The sequence below is a fragment of the Scaptodrosophila lebanonensis genome, unplaced genomic scaffold, assembly GCF_003285725.1.
Source record: "Scaptodrosophila lebanonensis strain 11010-0011.00,11010-0021.00 unplaced genomic scaffold, SlebRS2 tig00000240-arrow-arrow-pilon, whole genome shotgun sequence".
NCBI lineage: Eukaryota > Metazoa > Arthropoda > Insecta > Diptera > Drosophilidae > Scaptodrosophila > Scaptodrosophila lebanonensis.
Window position 1 is genome coordinate 1 of NW_022060626.1, and position 14,202 is coordinate 14,202.

Genomic DNA, 14,202 nt, shown 5'->3' on the forward strand with positions numbered 1-14,202 from the left:
GCAACCAGAGCTCAGATTGGGCTAGGGCTTCAGGAACAGCACCTCTCGACAGAATATCCGCTGGATTGAGTTTTGGTGGGAAACATAATGCCACTCCATATTGGTAGTCAGCTCCTGTATGGCTTGCTACTCGATTTGCCACAAATACGTTGAACCGGTAAGGTTCGTCTCTGATCCAGGAAAGAGCCACGGAGGAATCGCACCAGCAGTAGAACTTGCCGACGAAAATGCCTGTGTGCTGGATCTCATGCATAAGCTGGGCTAGTAGTTTAGCACCACTCAACTCGAGCTTTGGCACCGACAACGTCTTTAACGGCGCAACTCGGGACTTTGAGCATAGAAGATTACTTGCAGCAGCTTGCCCTCTGGACACAGCGTACACGCAGGCGCCATAAGCCTCAAAGCTAGCATCGCAAAAGCCATGTATCTCCACCCTCAGCGTCAGCCTTGAGAGCAAATCTGGGAAACGACAGTCGACGGAACGTTTTGAAAGCAGCTGCTTAGCTCAATCCAAGTTGTGTTGCGTTCAAAAGGCAAGCTCTCATCCCACGTCAGTTGGTCCTTGCAGAGCTGTTGAAGAAATATCTTGCATTTAGTAATGAATGGCCCAAGAAGCCCAAGCGGGTCGTAGAACGGGCTATTGTAGACAACACTGAGCGTCTGCAAGGCTTTAGAATTGCTTCTGAAGGCGCTAAAGAAACAACAGCTGGTCGGATGCAGGATCCCAAGCAAGGCCAAGAGCCTTGGTTATGTTGCTTGCCGTCATCAAATGTGAGATATTTCTCCTTGTCTTCTTCATCTACTCCCTCGAGGACCTCTGGATGACTAGAGCACCATTTTCGCAGCTTAAAGTTGCCAAGAAGCAGAATACCGGCAGTCTGATGCATTTTATCTCTAGCTTCAGCCACTGAGTTGCCTCCAGAAATAAAATCATCCACATAGAAGTCTCTTCGCAGAGCAGCTGAGCCGACAGGGAATGAGTCCTGTTCATCGAGAGCCAGCTGGTGCATCGCACGAACGGATAAGAAAGATGCCGCCTTCGTGCCATATGTGACGGTATCCAATTTGTAAATTTCCACCTCCTTCTGAGGGGAATCTCTCCACAATATACATTGAAGAAAGCTATCAGGAATGTCTACTCGAACACAGCGATACATTTTGCAAATGTCTCCTGTGAGAGCCACCAAATACGAACGAAATCTAAGCAAAATATGAAATAGCTTCGGCTGTATAGTTGGTCCTGCCATCATCACATCGTTTAGGGAATATCCAGTAGACGTTTCTTGCCGAGCCATCGAAAACGACACGAAGTTTTGTTGTTGTGCTGTCCTCCTTAACGACGCAGTGATGCGGGAGAAAGTACTTGCACAAGCCAACGGATTCACGACCGACCCGAGACATATGCTTCAAATCAGCATATTCGTTGATGAATGCAGAATATTGCTCTTTAAGATGCGGATGTCGCATAAGCTTGCGCTCGAGGCTGAGAAATCGACGATAGGCACGGTTATAAGATTCTCCCAGCTGATCAGCATTGTGCTTTAAAGGCAATCGAACGGAATATTCACCGGAAGCCAAGCGAGAATAGTTGATAACAAAGTGCTCCTCGCATTCTATTTCTTCCTTGCTGGCCTTAACAACGGCTTCTTCACAGCATTCAATTTCCCAAAATCGGCGAACTAGTTCATCCAGTCGTACATCAACATGAACATCATCTTCTTTTTCAACGCAGCGAGCTCCCAATAGCGAAGTGTTGATTAACCGTTCGCCACCGCCTGACACGATCCAGCCAAGGCGAGTTTTTTGTAGGAGCGGCAATCCTGTGACCAACTTGATTTGGCCGACACAAAGAAGCTCATAAAAGAGGCTCGCACCAATGAGAAGATCTACACGCTGTGGTCTGTTTGAATGCAGGATCAGCTAATTCAATGTTCGACGGAATGTTCCAATTTGCTGTATCAATAGCGAAACTAGGCTGACTATCAGTGATCGTAGGCGCCACGAGAGCTGAGAACCTGGTGACGTATTCCGAGGTTCGAGATTTCAGGCAGATGTGGACAGCGTTTCCATCAGTTGACACACTTGTGTCACCAAGGCCTGAGACGGTAGCTGAAGATCTTGTTTTCTTTAGTCCCAATTGCTGCGCAAAGCGAGAAGTGACGAGATGCAATTGAGAACCTGAATCCAATAAAGCTCGACAAGGAACGAGTGTGCCGGAGCAATTTTTAACGAGAACGATGGCTGTAGCCAGGAGCACAACATTAGATTGGAGAACCTGGGCAGCAAGAGAGGTAGACATTTGAGGCTGAATTGTAGGACTGTCAACATGAGCCGGCGAAAACGATGCAGCGACCTGAGGCGCTGCCGAAACATTTTGCAAAGTGGACATCGAGCTGCCAAAGTGCAGCAAGGTGTGATGCTTTCCACCACAAACGCGACAGTGGCCACTGCTACAAGACCGAGTTTGATGCCCCTTTTTTAGGCAGTTATAGCAAAGAGCGAGCTTTTTTACTTCCTTGTGGCGCAGAGAAGGAGACAAATTTCCAAATCTACTGCATGAGTAAATTCCATGCCCAATCGCTTCGCAAAACAGACAGTTATCTTGATTAGTTCGGGCAGCAACGAAAGTCTTTCTACAGTTGTTAGTACTTTGGTTGGATTTTCCCACCTGAATGCTCGGCGTATTGGTTGCCATAGCGTGCTGCACGTTTTCCAATCTTCGGCATCGCTTTTCCAAGTAGTCATAAAACTCCGAGGCAGACGGTATCTGGTCCGCTGACGTTGCCTCTTCCCAACTGGCCTGAGTTGCAGCGTCAAGCTTTTGAAGCAGAATACACACAATCATGCAGCCTGAAATTTCCTCCAAATTGCCCAGCGTTTGCAAGGCGCGAATGTGCGAGTTCACCTTGTCCGAAAACTCACGAAGTTTTGCAGCGGACGACGAATCTACCCTCTTGAGCCCAAGAATCTCCTTTATGTGTGCCTGGAAAACAAGACGTTTGTTACTAAAACGTTTAGATAGGATATCCAGTGCCACACGATAATTGACACTAGAGAATTCAAGCGATCTCACTGCTTCTAGAGCTGGACCTAGCAGGCAAGATCGTAAATGCTGAAGTTTTTCGATATCAGTCAAGTCGACATCGTTGTCAATGACTGAATTGAACATTGCAATGAAGTCCGCATACTCCGTATATCCACCAGAAAAAGTAGGCAATTTTATTTCTGGCAGACGTGGCCTACTTGCCATGATCACTGTTTGGCTTACTGATTCCTCTAGACGGCCAAGCGTAGAATGGGCAGGCAAATGAGATTGGCGGCGTTGTTTGTTCTCACGCACGCGGACATCTAATGCGTCTACCAACAAATTAAAATCAGTTCGCGACGGACTTCCAATCTCACCATGATCCAGCTCTTCCAATGAGCTGTGCAAGCCCTTGAACTCTATCTCGAACTTCTCTATTCGATGTTGAAGCACTTCTAGGTCGTGGATGGTGCAACGATTAAATCGCTCATCAGTGTAGGCCTGATTAAGATTTCTCATCTCCTCAAGCATTACAGAAACTTTGCGCTTCAAAAAAGGCACCCTGTTGGGCCCTGGCGCGCCAACTTGCACTTCATCTACCATTTTGACACAAGGCAAGCGGTTTTACAACAACACGCAATCGTCCGATAAAACCGCAATGTCTTTGCGTGGGCACTGATGATAACGAACGGTAAACCAAAAGCAATTGTTTTTTGCGCGGGCCGTTAGCATATACGTATGTATGTATGCTAGCGCGACGAATTTGACGAACTGCAAGCAACGGTTCTTACAGCGTCCACTATGCATGTGCATATGTATATAATGTTCAAATTTAGCACTTTTTAACAATGCACTTGCTTACGAATAGCACTAATGTTCGCTTATTAATTGTTTTTAACTCGCGACAAACAAAACCACGACATTCAATCTCGCCGGGGCCTCCAAATGTTGAGCGACCAATATTTTTTGGTAGCTGTATGGACAACTATAATCAAGCTTGCTTTCAACCAATTAAAACAAGTTGATTTTCGACAACGACGTTATAAAGTTTATTGTAAATATGCACTGGCTGTGGCTTAGACCAATTGTCTTGCTTCGCCAAAAACAACAACAAAGGGCGAGATCGAATTAATCGTGCACGAAGAGACTAAACTGCGCGGGCGGGCTGCAATTTTATACTAGACTTTGACGAACGCACGCCCTACCACTGCAGCTGCCTTTGCAGATCAGCCGCTGCAAATGAGAGCGAGAGCGTTGCCACATTATAATGTTAATTAGAACAAGAGAGCGCCGCATAAGCAGCCGAATTACATGATGTTATGTTATGAATTTACGTTACAAGTTATCAAATGTTAAATCTATTTTGATGACTTCGCTGCCGCTGCGCCGAACAGTCACTTTTAGCTTAAAAACTGTATATCATATGACGAGTTTTCCACCAAAATGTGTATTTATGGATTTTTTATTATGCCTAATCATAATCTGAAGATTCATCACAATCTGAGCAGTATGTTATATCACTGCCATAAGTACGATTGGTGAATAAATCACTCTTACTCTTAGAAAACTATATGGTTTATTATGATTTTCTCATTGAAATCTATTTACGGATTTCTTATTATGCCTCAACATATCATATAGCATTCAAAGGAACAATTTGTGAATAAGTCACTTTTAGTTTAAAAACTGTATATCATATGACGAGTTTTCCACCAAATTGTGTATTTATGGATTTTTTATTATGCCTAAGCATAATCTGAAGGTTCATCACAATCTGAGCAGTATGATATATCACTGCCATAAGTACAATTGGTGAATAAATCACTCTTACTCTTAGAAAACTATATGTTTTATTATGATTTTCTCATTGAAATCTATTTACGGATTTCTTATTATGCCTCAACATATCATATAGCATTCAAAGGAACAATTTGTGAATAAGTCACTTTTAGCTTAAAAACTGTATATCATATGACGAGTTTTCCACCAAAATGTGTATTTATGGATTTTTTATTATGCCTAAGCATAATCTGAAGGTTCATCACAATCTGAGCAGTATGTTATATCACTGCCATAAGTACGATTGGTGAATAAATCACTCTTACTCTTAGAAAACTATATGTTTTATTATGATTTTCTCATTGAAATCTATTTATGGATTTCTTATTATGCCTCAACATATCATATAGCATTCAAAGGAACAATTTGTGAATAAGTCACTTTTAGCTTAAAAACTGTATATCATATGACGAGTTTTCCACCAAAATGTGTATTTATGGATTTTTTATTATGCCTAAGCATAATCTGAAGGTTCATCACAATCTGAGCAGTATGTTATATCACTGCCATAAGTACAATTGGTGAATAAATCACTATTACTCTTAGAAAACTATATGTTTTATTATGATTTTCTCATTGAAATCTATTTACGGATTTCTTATTATGCCTCAACATATCATATAGCATTCAAAGGAACAATTTGTGAATGAGTCACTTTTAGCTTAAAAACTGTATATATTACGAGTTTCCACCAAAATGTGTATTTATGGATTTTTTATTATGCCTAAGCATAATCTGAAGATTCATCACAATCTGAGCAGTATGTTATATCACTGCCATAAGTACAATTGGTGAATAAATCACTCTTACTCTTAGAAAACTATATGTTTTATTATGATTTTCTCATTGAAATCTATTTACGGATTTCTTATTATGCCTCAACATATCATATAGCATTCAAAGGAACAATTTGTGAATAAGTCACTTTTAGCTTAAAAACTGTATATCATATGACGAGTTTTCCACCAAAATGTGTATTTATGGATTTTTTATTATGCCTAATCATAATCTGAAGATTCATCACAATCTGAGCAGTATGTTATATCACTGCCATAAGTACGATTGGTGAATAAATCACTCTTACTCTTAGAAAACTATATGGTTTATTATGATTTTCTCATTGAAATCTATTTACGGATTTCTTATTATGCCTCAACATATCATATAGCATTCAAAGGAACAATTTGTGAATAAGTCACTTTTAGTTTAAAAACTGTATATCATATGACGAGTTTTCCACCAAAATGTGTATTTATGGATTTTTTATTATGCCTAAGCATAATCTGAAGGTTCATCACAATCTGAGCAGTATGTTATATCACTGCCATAAGTACAATTGGTGAATAAATCACTCTTACTCTTAGAAAACTATATGTTTTATTATGATTTTCTCATTGAAATCTATTTACGGATTTCTTATTATGCCTCAACATATCATATAGCATTCAAAGGAACAATTTGTGAATAAGTCACTTTTAGCTTAAAAACTGTATATCATATGACGAGTTTTCCACCAAAATGTGTATTTATGGATTTTTTATTATGCCTAAGCATAATCTGAAGGTTCATCACAATCTGAGCAGTATGTTATATCACTGCCATAAGTACGATTGGTGAATAAATCACTCTTACTCTTAGAAAACTATATGTTTTATTATGATTTTCTCATTGAAATCTATTTATGGATTTCTTATTATGCCTCAACATATCATATAGCATTCAAAGGAACAATTTGTGAATAAGTCACTTTTAGCTTAAAAACTGTATATATTGCGAGTTTCCACCAAAATGTGTATTTATGGATTTTTTATTATGCCTAATCATAATCTGAAGATTCATCACAATCTGAGCAGTATGTTATATCACTGCCATAAGTACGATTGGTGAATAAATCACTCTTACTCTTAGAAAACTATATGGTTTATTATGATTTTCTCATTGAAATCTATTTACGGATTTCATATTATGCCTTAATATAATCTGAAAAGGCCTCAAATTCGGAGCACTATATCGTATAGCATTCAAAGGAACAATTTGTGAATGAGTCACTTTTAGCTTAAAAACTGTATATATTGCGAGTTTCCACCAAAATGTGTATTTATGGATTTTTTATTATGCCTAAGCATAATCTGAAGGTTCATCACAATCTGAGCAGTATGTTATATCACTGCCATAAGTACAATTGGTGAATAAATCACTCTTACTCTTAGAAAACTATATGTTTTATTATGATTTTCTCATTGAAATCTATTTACGGATTTCTTATTATGCCTCAACATATCATATAGCATTCAAAGGAACAATTTGTGAATAAGTCACTTTTAGTTTAAAAACTGTATATCATATGACGAGTTTTCCACCAAAATGTGTATTTATGGATTTTTATACTCTGTACATGAAATGTACAAGAGTATATTAGGTTTGCGGGAGCTGAAAAATGTAACAGGCAGAAGGAGGCGTGGCAGACCCCACAAAGTATATATATTCTTGATCAGCATGACGAGACGAGTCGATCTAGCCCTGTCTGTCTGTCTGTCCGTCTGTCCGTCCGTATGAACACCTGGATCTCAGAGACTATAAGAGATAGAGACACCAAATTTTGCACAAAGATGCGTTATGTGTGTATTCTATACGAGTTTGTTTTATTTTTTTGATTTTCCCCCCCACTTCCCCCCTATGGGGGTTTTCCCGATTTTCCATTCGTATAATCGCCTATATCTCGGAGACTATAAGACCTAGGAACACCAAATTTTAGTCCCAGATGCCTTATGTGAATACGCAGAAAATGTATATTTTGGAATTCCCCTCCCTCCCCCCTCTACCCCGCAAATCGTAACTCCGTTAATTCTTGGAATTTCGAACTAAAATTTTGGAAATACCCCCAGTTGGCTATTATGTGTCCGTATGCCAAATTTCATTATGATAGACCGATTTAACAAGAAGTTATAGCCATAAATATATTTGCTGATGCAGCGCTGCTGCAGCGCTGCTCAAGCGCTGCCCGCGGCTGTTGTTGATGTTGCTGTTTGGTTAACTGCGAAAATGCTTACACAGACACGAATAGATGCGCATAGGCATACATACACTCACACAGACGCAATTGCTATGTAAATGTGCAATTATACACCCTTTACGTGAGTTCGAATACCGAGAGAGGTAAAATCGATCAAATTTTTTTTTTATTTTCTTAATTATTTTATTTTCTATAATTATTGTAAACATATGTACAGAGTATTTCAAAGTCGGGACATCCGACTTTAGCTTTTTTACTTGTTTATTATGCCTAAGCATAATCTGAAGGTTCATCACAATCTGAGCAGTATGTTATATCACTGCCATAAGTACGATTGGTGAATAAATCACTCTTACTCTTAGAAAACTATATGTTTTATTATGATTTTCTCATTGAAATCTATTTATGGATTTCTTATTATGCCTCAACATATCATATAGCATTCAAAGGAACAATTTGTGAATAAGTCACTTTTAGCTTAAAAACTGTATATCATATGACGAGTTTTCCACCAAAATGTGTATTTATGGATTTTTTATTATGCCTAAGCATAATCTGAAGGTTCATCACAATCTGAGCAGTATGTTATATCACTGCCATAAGTACAATTGGTGAATAAATCACTCTTACTCTTAGAAAACTATATGTTTTATTATGATTTTCTCATTGAAATCTATTTACGGATTTCTTATTATGCCTCAACATATCATATAGCATTCAAAGGAACAATTTGTGAATAAGTCACTTTTAGCTTAAAAACTTTATATATTACGAGTTTTCCACCAAAATGTGTATTTATGGATTTTTTATTATGCCTAATCATAATCTGAAGGTTCATCACAATCTGAGCAGTATGTTGTATCACTGCCATAAGTACAATTGGTGAATAAATCACTCTGACACTTAGAAAACTATATGGTTTATTATGATTTTCTCATTGAAATCTATTTACGGATCTCTTATTATGCCTCAACATATCATATAGCATTCAAAGGAACAATTTGTGAATAAGTCACTTTTAGCTTAAAAACTGTATATATTACGAGTTTCCACCAAAATGTGTATTTATGGATTTTTTATTATGCCTAAGCATAATCTGAAGATTCATCACAATCTGAGCAGTATGTTATATCACTGCCATAAGTACGATTGGTGAATAAATCACTCTTACTCTTAGAAAACTATATGGTTTATTATGATTTTCTCATTGAAATCTATTTACGGATTTCATATTATGCCTTAATATAATCTGAAAAGGCCTCAAATTCGGAGCACTATATCGTATAGCATTCAAAGGAACATTTTGTGAATGAGTCACTTTTAGCTTAAAAACTGTATATATTACGAGTTTCCACCAAAATGTGTATTTATGGATTTTTTATTATGCCTAAGCATAATCTGAAGGTTCATCACAATCTGAGCAGTATGTTATATAACTGTCATAAGTACGATTGGTGAATAAATCACTCTTACTCTTAGAAAACTATATGGTTTATTATGATTTTCTCATTGAAATCTATTTGCGGATCTCTTATTATGCCTCAACATATCATATAGCATTCAAAGGAACAATTTGTGAATGAGTCACTTTTAGCTTAAAAACTGTATATATTGCGAGTTTTCCACCAAAATGTGTATTTATGGATTTTTTATTATGCCTAAGCATAATCTGAAGGTTCATCACAATCTGAGCAGTATGTTATATCACTGCCATAAGTACAATTGGTGAATAAATCACTCTTACTCTTAGAAAACTATATGGTTTATTATGATTTTCTCATTGAAATCTATTTACGGATTTCATATTATGCCTTAATATAATCTGAAAAGGCCTCAAATTCGGAGCACTATATCGTATAGCATTCAAAGGAACATTTTGTGAATGAGTCACTTTTAGCTTAAAAACTGTATATATTACGAGTTTCCACCAAAATGTGTATTTATGGATTTTTTATTATGCCTAAGCATAATCTGAAGGTTCATCACAATCTGAGCAGTATGTTATATAACTGTCATAAGTACGATTGGTGAATAAATCACTCTTACTCTTAGAAAACTATATGGTTTATTATGATTTTCTCATTGAAATCTATTTGCGGATCTCTTATTATGCCTCAACATATCATATAGCATTCAAAGGAACAATTTGTGAATAAGTAACTTTTAGTTTAAAAACTGTATATCATATGACGAGTTTTCCACCAAAATGTGTATTTATGGATTTTTATACTCTGTACATGAAATGTACAAGAGTATATTAGGTTTGCGGGAGCTGAAAAATGTAACAGGCAGAAGGAGGCGTGGCAGACCCCACAAAGTATATATATTCTTGATCAGCATGACGAGACGAGTCGATCTAGCCCTGTCTGTCTGTCTGTCCGTCTGTCCGTCCGTATGAACACCTGGATCTCAGAGACTATAAGAGATAGAGACACCAAATTTTGCACAAAGATGCGTTATGTGTGTATTCTATACGAGTTTGTTTTATTTTTTTGATTTTCCCCCCCACTTCCCCCCTATGGGGGTTTTCCCGATTTTCCATTCGTATAATCGCCTATATCTCGGAGACTATAAGACCTAGGAACACCAAATTTTAGTCCCAGATGCCTTATGTGAATACGCAGAAAATGTATATTTTGGAATTCCCCTCCCTCCCCCCTCTACCCCGCAAATCGTAACTCCGTTAATTCTTGGAATTTCGAACTAAAATTTTGGAAATACCCCCAGTTGGCTATTATGTGTCCGTATGCCGATTTAACAAGAAGTTATAGCCATAAATATATTTGCTGATGCAGCGCTGCTGCAGCGCTGCTCAAGCGCTGCCCGCGGCTGTTGTTGATGTTGCTGTTTGGTTAACTGCGAAAATGCTTACACAGACACGAATAGATGCGCATAGGCATACATACACTCACACAGACGCAATTGCTATGTAAATGTGCAATTATACACCCTTTACGTGAGTTCGAATACCGAGAGAGGTAAAATCGATCAAATTTTTTTTTTATTTTCTTAATTATTTTATTTTCTATAATTATTGTAAACATATGTACAGAGTATTTCAAAGTCGGGACACCCGACTTTAGCTTTTTTACTTGTTTATTATGCCTAAGCATAATCTGAAGGTTCATCACAATCTGAGCAGTATGTTATATCACTGCCATAAGTACGATTGGTGAATAAATCACTCTTACTCTTAGAAAACTATATGTTTTATTATGATTTTCTCATTGAAATCTATTTATGGATTTCTTATTATGCCTCAACATATCATATAGCATTCAAAGGAACAATTTGTGAATAAGTCACTTTTAGCTTAAAAACTGTATATCATATGACGAGTTTTCCACCAAAATGTGTATTTATGGATTTTTTATTATGCCTAAGCATAATCTGAAGGTTCATCACAATCTGAGCAGTATGTTATATCACTGCCATAAGTACAATTGGTGAATAAATCACTCTTACTCTTAGAAAACTATATGTTTTATTATGATTTTCTCATTGAAATCTATTTACGGATTTCTTATTATGCCTCAACATATCATATAGCATTCAAAGGAACAATTTGTGAATAAGTCACTTTTAGCTTAAAAACTTTATATATTACGAGTTTTCCACCAAAATGTGTATTTATGGATTTTTTATTATGCCTAATCATAATCTGAAGGTTCATCACAATCTGAGCAGTATGTTGTATCACTGCCATAAGTACAATTGGTGAATAAATCACTCTGACACTTAGAAAACTACATGGTTTATTATGATTTTCTCATTGAAATCTATTTACGGATCTCTTATTATGCCTCAATATATCATATAGCATTCAAAGGAACAATTTGTGAAAGAGTCACTTTTAGCTTAAAAACTGTATATATTGCGAGTTTCCACCAAAATGTGTATTTATGGATTTTTTATTATGCCTAATCATAATCTGAAGATTCATCACAATCTGAGCAGTATGTTATATCACTGCCATAAGTACGATTGGTGAATAAATCACTCTTACTCTTAGAAAACTATATGGTTTATTATGATTTTCTCATTGAAATCTATTTACGGATTTCATATTATGCCTTAATATAATCTGAAAAGGCCTCAAATTCGGAGCACTATATCGTATAGCATTCAAAGGAACATTTTGTGAATGAGTCACTTTTAGCTTAAAAACTGTATATATTACGAGTTTTCCACCAAAATGTGTATTTATGGATTTTTTATTATGCCTAAGCATAATCTGAAGGTTCATCACAATCTGAGCAGTATGTTATATAACTGTCATAAGTACGATTGGTGAATAAATCACTCTTACTCTTAGAAAACTATATGGTTTATTATGATTTTCTCATTGAAATCTATTTGCGGATCTCTTATTATGCCTCAACATATCATATAGCATTCAAAGGAACAATTTGTGAATGAGTCACTTTTAGCTTAAAAACTGTATATATTGCGAGTTTCCACCAAAATGTGTATTTATGGATTTTTTATTATGCCTAAGCATAATCTGAAGGTTCATCACAATCTGAGCAGTATGTTATATCACTGCCATAAGTACAATTGGTGAATAAATCACTCTTACTCTTAGAAAACTATATGGTTTATTATGATTTTCTCATTGAAATCTATTTACGGATTTCATATTATGCCTTAATATAATCTGAAAAGGCCTCAAATTCGGAGCACTATATCGTATAGCATTCAAAGGAACATTTTGTGAATGAGTCACTTTTAGCTTAAAAACTGTATATATTACGAGTTTCCACCAAAATGTGTATTTATGGATTTTTTATTATGCCTAAGCATAATCTGAAGGTTCATCACAATCTGAGCAGTATGTTATATAACTGTCATAAGTACGATTGGTGAATAAATCACTCTTACTCTTAGAAAACTATATGGTTTATTATGATTTTCTCATTGAAATCTATTTGCGGATCTCTTATTATGCCTCAACATATCATATAGCATTCAAAGGAACAATTTGTGAATAAGTAACTTTTAGTTTAAAAACTGTATATCATATGACGAGTTTTCCACCAAAATGTGTATTTATGGATTTTTATACTCTGTACATGAAATGTACAAGAGTATATTAGGTTTGCGGGAGCTGAAAAATGTAACAGGCAGAAGGAGGCGTGGCAGACCCCACAAAGTATATATATTCTTGATCAGCATGACGAGACGAGTCGATCTAGCCCTGTCTGTCTGTCTGTCCGTCTGTCCGTCCGTATGAACACCTGGATCTCAGAGACTATAAGAGATAGAGACACCAAATTTTGCACGAAGATGCGTTATGTGTGTATTCTATACGAGTTTGTTTTATTTTTTTGATTTTCCCCCCCACTTCCCCCCTATGGGGGTTTTCCCGATTTTCCATTCGTATAATCGCCTATATCTCGGAGACTATAAGACCTAGGAACACCAAATTTTAGTCCCAGATGCCTTATGTGAATACGCAGAAAATGTATATTTTGGAATTCCCCTCCCTCCCCCCTCTACCCCGCAAATCGTAACTCCGTTAATTCTTGGAATTTCGAACTAAAATTTTGGAAATACCCCCAGTTGGCTATTATGTGTCCGTATGCCAAATTTCATTATGATAGACCGATTTAACAAGAAGTTATAGCCATAAATATATTTGCTGATGCAGCGCTGCTGCAGCGCTGCTCAAGCGCTGCCCGCGGCTGTTGTTGATGTTGCTGTTTGGTTAACTGCGAAAATGCTTACACAGACACGAATAGATGCGCATAGGCATACATACACTCACACAGACGCAATTGCTATGTAAATGTGCAATTATACACCCTTTACGTGAGTTCGAATACCGAGAGAGGTAAAATCGATCAAATTTTTTTTTTATTTTCTTAATTATTTTATTTTCTATAATTATTGTAAACATATGTACAGAGTATTTCAAAGTCGGGACACCCGACTTTAGCTTTTTTACTTGTTTATTATGCCTAAGCATAATCTGAAGGTTCATCACAATCTGAGCAGTATGTTATATCACTGCCATAAGTACGATTGGTGAATAAATCACTCTTACTCTTAGAAAACTATATGGTTTATTATGATTTTCTCATTGAAATCTATTTACGGATTTCTTATTATGCCTCATCATATCATATAGCATTCAAAGGAACATTTTGTGAATAAGTCACTTTTAGTTTAAAAGCTGTATATCATATGACGAGTTTTCCACCAAAATGTATATTTATGGATTTTTTATTATGCCTAATCATAATCTGAAGGTTCATCACAATCTGAGCAGTATGTTATATCACTGCCATAAGTACGATTGGTGAATAAATCACTCTTACTCTTA